Here is a 10,310-nt window from a genome sequence, read left to right as displayed (position 1 = left end):
CTCGCACTACACCACACCGCACTATCAAAACTGTCACCGCTCCACACAGGCAACAGTGTAGGGATTGGATTGTAGCATTCGTGGCTAAAAATGTGGCCAGTTGGTTTCTCTGTTCAACCTTTGTCAAAGTGATAACTTAACGCCGGGTATTATGTGGTACTGGGGGTGTTGTTAGAGATACCGAAGTGACCGGCAATGAGTAATAATAGCGACATATGATACGTATCCAAGTATACATATGTATGTATGTAGAAATTTTGTGCGAGGAATAAATTATGTATATATGTATGTATGACACCCACTAAAGAATCTATAAATTATGCATATGTACGTGTAGATATGTATACATTGTACATACATACGAGTGTTTATGTATATGCATGTGTGTGTATAATATATGGCATATGCAAAGCGATGGGACACCTTTTTTCCAGCTAGTTTAAAGATGAGTGGTTTGTTCTACAGCGAAAATAATCTTACATGTCGTTGACACATTTTCAGCTGACGCCCCCTGCTGTTCTGTTACTTTAGAATGTGTAGCACTTATGTATGTAGTTGATAGCTATTCGGCGATGAACGTGGATTTTCGTTTTATTTGCTTACCTGTAAGATATCAAAACAAGAAAGAGAAACAAAGAGAAGCACATGTTGAAAGTGTAAGATAAAAAGGCATCAGAGTAAAAGTGTGTAAACATCAAATAAACTACTATAATCGCACAAGGCGGACACGTACATAGCATCTGTATACCACGTACCAATTACGTACTAACAAAAAAAAGGGATTTTTTAGGCTTATAGTATAATATATACCTACTAATATACATATGTGTGTACATTTGTAAAGTTCATGGGCTTTGAGGCAATTTTAAATACAATTTTGTTTTTTTTACATAAAAGTAAGAGTATTATTTTTTCCATTTAGAAAATCCTATGGGGTGAGACCTTGACATTTTAAAGTTTTTTTTGGGACCACCCTAACTCAGAAAACTTTTCGAGAACGCCCTACTCCATTTTCCAAAAATTTGCTACAAACGTATTTTTTGCTTAAGTTTTATGGTAAATATTAATTATAAATAAATTCGCTTCAGTATTTAATTATTAATCGAAGTTTTCGTATTTATCCAAATTACCGTTATATGGCATGTCTGTGTGGTTATGTTTTACCAGGACCAATAACTGTGCCAAGTTTAGGAGAAATCGTAATCAAAGTGATAAATAAACTAAATTGTAATAGTCAAATAAAAATGTGCATTAATTTTCTGTATGAAATAGCAGCAGAAAATAATGTTACTCATACGCCATATTGTACATAGCCGAAGTCGTACATTATCGTCCAAGGCGTATGAGTAACGTTTTCCATGCAAAAGTTTGAATTTTTTTGCAATGCAAACTTAAAATGGAAATATCTTGAAGAAAATTGCCTGATATAGAAAAACGTAATCCGTAATCTATGACACACATTAATTTTACGCGTCTCGGCGTTTGTTTTGTCATACAGTGTTATTTTTCTTATATATATCAAGATTTTTATTTTTGGATCATTGCAAAACCGTTACTTCTTATTTTAGTTTGTTCCATCAGAAACAATCAAACTTTTTAAACATTTTTAAACATGATAATTTAAGTTAAATTATTTTTTTTTCAAAGAAAATTTTAAATTGTTAAATTTGTAAGAAAAATTGTATGTTTTACATTTTGCCGAAAAAATCAAAACATTTTTTTTTTTTTAATTTTTTAAATTTTCCACTTTGGCCTTGAATATCTTTTGGAGGAGTGAAATTTTGGTAAAACCAGCCTTCAATTTGCTTCTAAAATATATATCACTCATTGCGATAAGTTCACTTAAAACCGAGTTATAAAAATTTAGAGTTGGAAAAAGTGACCTATGTTACACTGTGCGGCTGTGGTTTCGGCCAGCTCGAACTTTGTTGACATTTTCTGATAGTACCTATATCCAGTAATAAAACGCTGAATGGGTTTGCAAAAGTTAGCTTGTATTATTATGTTATGGCCTATTAAAGTTTTCATGTCTTGCCCTAATAGTTCATTTCCACCAAGCCTTAACTGCAATTTATGCCTATTGGAAAAAAATTGCTAATATTAAGTATGTACAAGTACAAGTACGACAGCCAAAAGCAAAAAGTAAGAAATAAACCATTCCGTACACGCTATGCTAAAATTCTTGGAACTTAACTGAGCTCTTAACTGCAGTTAAGCTTTTGGTGGAATTGCGCTATAAGTTTTCAAAAAGTGGAAAGAATGGTTAAAATAAATGTCTGAGTGAAACTTAAGGTTAAGACGTACAGAAAAATTTTATGCAAAAAAATTTCGTAGAACATTTTAACCCATCAACTGCCGCATAAAAGGGGTAAAAATGACCCTACTTCAAGAGAGCACAAAGAGCAAATTTGGATGTTCGTGGGAGAATGTTTCAGAGAATTATCCTGCCAAAAATATATCAATTCTCTAACGAGCCTTTCTCTATTTACTTTTTGAGGGGTTTCTTGAAGTAACAGTCAAAACGAACCTTTCAGACGGGAGCTATTGGGTTAAAATGCTCTATGAAAATATTTCCCATGAAATTTTACTACATACGCCCTTAAATTTAATTTCACTCAGACATTCATTTTTACCATTTTTGCCATTTTTTTTGGAAACTATGTACTTAGGCAGGGACATTAAAACTTAAGTAGGCCATTAAATAAAAATACGAGCTAAGTCTTGCTGGGTTTTATTACTGGGTACATGCTGGTTTGAAAGGCCATAAAATTGTCGCACAGTTTATATACGGATAATAGAAATTCGTTATGAGCGACTTTTGAATCTTAGTACTAAGGCTGTGCTTCACCTCATTCATTTAAGATAAATGATTTTAATTTTCGAATTTTTGGTTTCAACAATCAATTTTCATTTGTTTTTAATTTAAATAAAGATTAAATCAGAATAACCACATTAAGAGATGTTACAAGTTTAATCAGCTGATCAATATACACACACCACAATATTGTGTATCAGCTGTTTCCTTGTATACCATCCCTGCTTTTACCACCACGTTTAGCACGGTGCTGCCATATTTTCACTCTGAAGAAAATTTAATTGAGAGTTAATTAACAGATTTAATTAAAATTAATTTCCATTTAAATGAGTTTGGTGAAGCGCAGCCAAAGGGCTAAGGGCAGGCGCCTCTTTTCACCTAAAATATTTGACAAGGAATTAAAATTGTAGATTTTTTGAACCAGTCTAATATACATACACTCCGTGTTAAAATTAAAAGCGCACCGCACATTGACAAAGTATGTATGTTCGACGATTCATTTTTAGGGAACAAAATTCGCAACACCTTTGATAAAAAAAAAATAAAATAAAAAATAAAATCAAGGGTAAGTCCTAGCTTCTTCAAACTTGCAGTTTATTATACTAAAATTGAATGGGCTACAAAACTGCATACCCAAAATCTTTCTCTAAAAAAAAGCTTAAAATTTTTACAAAGCTTGCTTTGACTTTTTCGTAATATTGCACAATAATTGAAACTTTGATTTATTCGGTTTTTGTTAAAGAATAAACAATATTTTATTAAAAAAACCAAAACCAAATAATAAAACAATAAATTGGTAGAACTTGTCAATATTAGGTGCGCTTATAACTTTGACACGGGGTGTACATGCTGAATCAAGTAGACACAAAGGCATACGTTTTTACTTATATCTACGCAACTCTGCACTTTACCCACACCCACATGTGCGAAATGGAGGCTGTATTAGATTATTTATACTTGGTACGTGGTACGTGGTACATAGGTATTTGCTATTTGATATATGCATATATGTATATATGTATATATGTATTTACGTATAACACTTAGTTTATATGAAATGGTTAAAGGTGGATGGCAAGAATCTGATTTTCTCTCTTAGAAAATGTCAAAGGAAAAACACAATACAAACAAGCGCATTTATTTGGATACATTTTGGTTTCTTTGTTTCATTGTTTGCTGGCGAATCTCGTATGTTTATTTAACTACTAAACAAACTCAACCGAATGCAACTAAAGTGTTTAATTTAAAATATTTACACATTTGCGAAATGTTGGAACATTACAAACGTCTGTATGTAACTAGGTGCATGCGTGCACGTGTATAGAATATAACTATTATAAGTACATACATATGTGTGTAACTGGTGCACACTCGCACTGACACGCTCAATTACACTTTTTATCATCACTCACACGTTTCACCCCCATAACCGTTGCTCACTACTCAAATATCAAAAAAGTTCACTTGGACAAAAATACGCATAAATTTACTTAGGCATTGTTGGGNAGAACATTACAAACGTCTGTATGTAACTAGGTGCATGCGTGCACGTGTATGGAATATAACTATTATAAGTACATACATATGTATATTTGTATGTATACATAAAGTAGGTGTACATTCTCACGTGTGTGTGTAACTGGTTCACACTCGCACTGACACGCTCAATTACACTTTTTATCATCACTCGACAAAAAACACGCACGTTTCACGCCCATAACCGTTGCTCACTACTCAAATATCAAAAATAAAAATAAAGTTCACTTGGACAAAAATACGCATAAATTTACTTAGGCATTGTTGGGTATATAAAAGCGTAGTATGTGTATATATATACATAGATATGTTTTATAAGTGTAGCACTCTCATGAATATACTATATATATATATATATATGTGTATATAAGCATTTCTTAACCACGACAACAACCATTAAATGTGAAATTACCTGATGTCCAGAGCATATCGAACCGTTGGGCGCCCGCACTCGAAATGGACTGTGAATTGGGCATGATGTACGCGGTCCCCAGCGTGAGGACCCAGGTGGTGCCTGCACCGATTGCATCGAATTAAAACTATTTGAACTACAAGGATTGAAGAGTGGTGGAGGCGGCACTGGTGGTGCTGGCGGTCCGATACTCAAACTACTCAGACCGCTTAGACTGCGACAGTGGCTGGGGCCCGCCATATGTGTATCACAACCTATGCCTATGCCACCGCTTAGGCTCATGCCGCCCAACGATATATGTGAGCCGAGTAAGCTGCTGTTGCTGTGCATTAAGGTGTTGCGACCGTCGCCGATACCGATACCCATACCGATGCCACCGACGCCGCCGCCACCGGACATCATCGATTGTGGCGGTTGTGGTGGTGGTGGCAGGCCCATCGGCATGCCACCGCCGGATCCATGATGACACATCGTGCCGCTGCAATAACCGCCTCCAACTGTGCCTGCGCCACCGATTCCAACTCCGCTGCCGCTGCCGCTGCCACCGCCACCGCACGATGTTGTCCCTGCCGCCGCTGCCGCCGCCGCTGCTGCTGCTGCAGCTGCAGCCGTCGCCGCTGCCGACGATAATGAGCATTGACTACAACCACCGCCGACTCCACTACTACTACTAACACCACCAATTCCAGCCGCCCCAACTCCAAGTACACTATTCACTGCGTGTGTTGTATCACTGCTGCTGCCGCAATAGTGATCCACGGCAAAACTATCTTGGCTACCAGAGCATTGTAGTCTGTGCGGTGGCGGTGGAGATGATTGCCTCGAGTAAATGTTTATTTAGTTCCTGCTAACGGCAAACTTGTTCGCACTCGTACTCGTATTCGTACCCGTTACGCGGGCAGTATACGGCTTAGCTTGTCACGGCACGTCACGTCGTTGCACACTTTTAGGCGTTGCAGTCAATAAACGTCAAAAACACACACAACGATTGCCTTTGCAACGTTCACTTTTTCTGTTGTAGGTAATCGTCACCGCCTCACGTCTCGTTAAAGTAACGTAACGTCAACGATCTACTCGTATCAGCCGTCAATGCTAAACGATTCTGGCCACCTTGTTGCGGTTGCTCCTCCACTTGAATAATTGATAGCAGCACCGAAAACTCCTGTTGCTATTGTCGCTGTAGCGTGAGCTGATGCTGATGCTGTTGCTGTTGCTGCTGCTGCTGTTGTTGTTGATGCTGTTTTTTCGCCTGAGAGAATGGCAACTGGTCGAGGGCGGTTACACTGTTGCTCCAGTTAGGCGTTATGTACGTCAACATCATCGCCAACGGATTAGTATAATCTCCTTTGGGCTCAACTTATTTTTATTTTACTTAGCAGCTTTTGTTCCGCCCTTTAGTTTGTTTGTATATGTACATATGTAGTAAGGTTACGAATCACAGAAAGACAACGAACGAACGAACGTACGAGACGTGGCTCAACGTTCAACACTCAGTTTCGCACACGTCTTAAGTAAGTATCAGCCCACTTTTTCCAGTTGATGTTCTGCTTGGTGCCGTGCCGATGTGTTGTTATGTTATGTTAGTACCAAACAGCCTGACTTTTTATGGTCGATGTTGTCGTCAGTCAGCCGATTCAGTGATTTCTTATTATGGGTCGGTAATCTTAACATGTACGAGTGTGTGTGCATGAATGTATATAACTATACATATTTACGATTTTGGTTGCTTGTTTTAGCTTTTTAGTTATCTTAGTTTTGTGTATACTATATGTATATGTAAGTAAGTAAGTAAGTAAGTAAGCATGTATGTATGTAAGTCAATCAATAACAACAATAACTACGCCTAATAATACAACAATTGAAAGGAGCACTATTGGTTCCAAACGTACGAACGAACCAACGAACGAACGGCATTCATGAATACGAATGAATACATATCTCTACACAAACTGAGAAGCGAGTACTGNATTTCGCACACGTATTAAGTAAGTATCAGCCCACTTTTTTCCAGTTGATATTCTGCTTGGTGCCGATGTGTTGTTGTGTTGTTATGTTAGTACCAAACAGCCTGACTTTTTATGGTCGATGTTGTCGTCAGTCAGCCGATTCAGTGATTTCTTGTTATGGGTCGGTAATCTTAACATGTACGAGTGTGTGTGCATGAATGTATATATCTATACATATTTACGATTTTGGTTGCTTGTTTTAGCTTTTTAGTTATCTTAGTTTTGTGTATACTACATGTATATGTAAGTAAGTAAGTAAGTAAGTAAGCATGTATGTATGTAAGTCAATCAATAACAACAATAACTACGCCTAATAATACAACAATTGAAAGGAGCACTATTGGTTCCAAACGTACGAACGAACCAACGAACGAACGGCATTCATGAATACGAATGAATACATATCTCTACACAAACTGAGAAGCGAGTACTGGGTATATCGGCTTTGGCACGCTTTGCTCTCGCGTACTTTATTTTTAGAGAATCGTCCGTTATAGGAATTTAGTTTCTTCTTTATGTTTCATTTGATATCTTTGGAAATGTGTGTTATTTGTTTAATTTTACGAGTATAGATTTTTCTTTTTATCAACGTACAAAGTACATGTTTTCCTACAACTTGTTGTTCTTATCGTATGTGTTTGTTGTTTTTTGCGATTTTTTTAGTAATTGATATCGGATTGTGCGCTACCTTTTTCAATACTTTTTTTTTTGTTTAAAATATTTTTATTTTGTTGTCTTGTTTAGAGTTTTGCATTAAAGGTTGTTAGCATCACATGTTCGAATTAGATATTTTTTGTTTAGTTTTAAAAGTTTATTAATTAACTTTTTTGTTTTTCTTTTTTTATATTTTCATACAAATAAATCTTGTAAGCATGCGTGTTCTGTAAGAAATGCAAAAACGAAAATTAAATTAGTTTTTTTTTATATAACTTTTTACAGAATTTTTGCGATTTTGAATTTAAAACCAAAGAAATTAAAATTTTGATTAAAAAAAAATAGCAACAAAGGCTAACTAAATTACAAAATAAAAAAAATACAATTCCGATGAAGAAGGCAACAGTAACTGAAAGCGCAGCGAACTATTTTAGCAGAAGATACTCGTAAATAGCAGATCTCAGTTCAAAGCAACTTACTCTAAGCTATTATCTACAAATCCAAAATAGATAAGTAGCATAAAATAATAATTACCAACATATAAATTTGTGCTATACTGAAATTGTGGTCTGTTCGCTTAAAACATAGAAAATATTTCGATTACATATAAATAATAAAAGCAACAAAAAATTTTAAATGTGAAACCAAAAGTTCACGCACGACACAACGCTAACTAATGCAAGATAGCTCATCCAGTCGAATTTTTCCGAATCTTTTCTCGTCACTCAGCAAAAAATCATGTGAATCCAAATGCCGGCATCCAACTGGGCATTACATAAAAACATTTTATTGACATACTCGGACATAGTGGGTAATTGTAAAAAACGCATGTCATTGCTAATGGAAATCTGGCAAAAGTAAGAAATCAGTAAACAAGTGAATGAGTTAATTTTCCCAAACACGCGGTCATATGAAAGAAAGAGCAGTAAATCCCTCTTAAACTTATGCCAAAAGTTGGTGCTAAGTAACAAAATACCGTTAGCACACATCCCCTTTTCATAGGCAAACGATTTGGTAACGAATCGAATAGTAACTCACTCAAATTAATCGTATTTTCGGCCGTTTGTTTAATGCCCGATCAACACAAATCGGAGGTTAAAGCGCCGGTTACATACAACGACTGCTTTATCGATCACATGTTATATGCATGATGTCGCAAATGTCGATAATGGTGTTCAACTGTGTGGTAGTGATAACCAGACATCGAACAACCGGACCTTAGTAGCACTGGATAATCACTCAAAAATATTTTTTCATACCAAACCTAGGTACTACAAAATTTTTTCAAAACCTAAACACTTTCATCAACCTAAATACATTTCAGGCGTGTAACCCAGTTTTTACTAAGAAGAAAACGAGCTACAAAACATACATACATACCTAATTTTTGCCTGTGTGAACGCCCCCAAGTACTTTGTATTAGACAGGAATTGTATAGCTTCAAAAGACGAGAAGATGATGAACGAAAAATATTCAGCCTCAGGAAGAGTTTTAAAGCTCATTAAATATAATAACGTCCGGCATGATTTTGAACGCATGAAAAACCAAGCATTTTCGGAAAGTAGAGACACAAAAGACCCGTATTCGAAAACTTAATAAAAACTTTCTTTTTCCCGACTTTCGTGAATGAGGTGTAGGGGAACAATCAGGTTGCATCTCCCAGCCGTAGTCAGTCATGATATGACGATCACATCGGCCTTGGTACCGGTCTTCCATAGTTTTAAGGTCCTGGTGAAAGAGCTTCCCATGCTCTTCGCTAAGTCATCCAAAATTCTCCGGGACTTTTGTCAAAATTACTGCTGACAAAGTGCACTTTGTTGAACATATTACATCCTAAGGATTTAAAGATCTACAGCATGTGGTTTACGATTTCAGAGTACTTGAGTTATAAATTTCCCAGAATATTTCCCTTAATCCATCTGTACATTGGTAGAAAAAATTGTCCAGCTTGATAAAAAAAAAAAAAACATGTATTTTTGCTCAGAAAATTATACTAATGTCATTGTTGGTTTGTTTCTCATTCATCGTCATCAAGATGGAAGAAGTATCGTTTTATAGAGAAAGAAATAATATAAATAATTGCAGTGGGATGTACTACCTACGCTGCGAAAAATCACTTTCCGTAAGCGGTTGTTAAATAACATGTGAGTATTAACTAGGGTGGTCTAAAAATGCATGTGAAAAAGTAAAGTTGAAATTTTTTATTGCTCTCACCCCCTAGGATTGTTCTATACCCAAAAAACTATACCCCTATTTTTTAATTTTGAAATCAAAAAGAGGTCACCCAAAGCGCTAAAAGTTTTCCATGTATTTTTATATGGGGAATTAACAACTTTTCGTAGAAACGGTATCCAATTATTGAAAATCAATATTTTTCGATCGGAAAACCCTGTTTCTCTTCATAAGATTCCTAAAGCTGGATTTACATTGCTCCAGAAAAAGCGCTCGTGTAAATGGTGATTCAAAAATTGCTTTCCTCAAAGTAGACAGCAAGTCAACTTTTGCAGGCGATTATCGCCTGTCAAAAAATCGCCTCATGTAAAGGCAGCTTAATAATATTACCCAATTATTTATTTAACAAATGTTTTCATAGCCACTATATCTGTGTTCATATGGAAAAGTAGCTTATGTCGAAAGGCTGGCTTTAGTATAATGCGGCATTTCCTTTATTCTTTAAACGACAAAGAATTTTTTGATGAGACTTAATAAGAATATTGACTTGCTAGTATCGGAGCTATTTCTTGTACATTTATTTGACAAAATATCTTCAACGGCTCAGCGCCAGTGAGTCATTCGCAATCGTATGCTGCGAATGCCGATTTATTCTAAAACCAGCCTTTCGACATAAGCTACTTTTCCATGCGAACACAGATATATTATAGGTCCG

General features: G+C 35.9%; 1 long non-coding RNA gene across 1 annotated transcript in view; it reads right to left on the bottom strand.

Moving 5' to 3' along the window:
* Positions 1 to 7,469: 7,469 nt before the first annotated feature.
* The window catches only part of LOC108366332 (uncharacterized), an 11,659-nt gene continuing 8,818 nt past the window's right edge, over positions 7,470 to 10,310 (bottom strand). The window contains exon 2 of the long non-coding RNA XR_001848072.1: positions 7,470 to 7,650. This is a non-coding gene — a long non-coding RNA (uncharacterized LOC108366332). The remainder of the gene's footprint in view (positions 7,651 to 10,310) is intronic.

The sequence above is a fragment of the Rhagoletis zephyria genome, unplaced genomic scaffold (assembly GCF_001687245.7).
Source record: "Rhagoletis zephyria isolate East Lansing unplaced genomic scaffold, Rhagoletis_zephyria_1.1 Rzeph_scaffold_02232, whole genome shotgun sequence".
Classification (NCBI taxonomy): Eukaryota; Metazoa; Arthropoda; class Insecta; order Diptera; family Tephritidae; genus Rhagoletis; species Rhagoletis zephyria.
The sequence above is the reverse complement of the archived record's forward strand: the minus strand, read 5'-3'. Positions and strand labels throughout refer to the sequence as shown.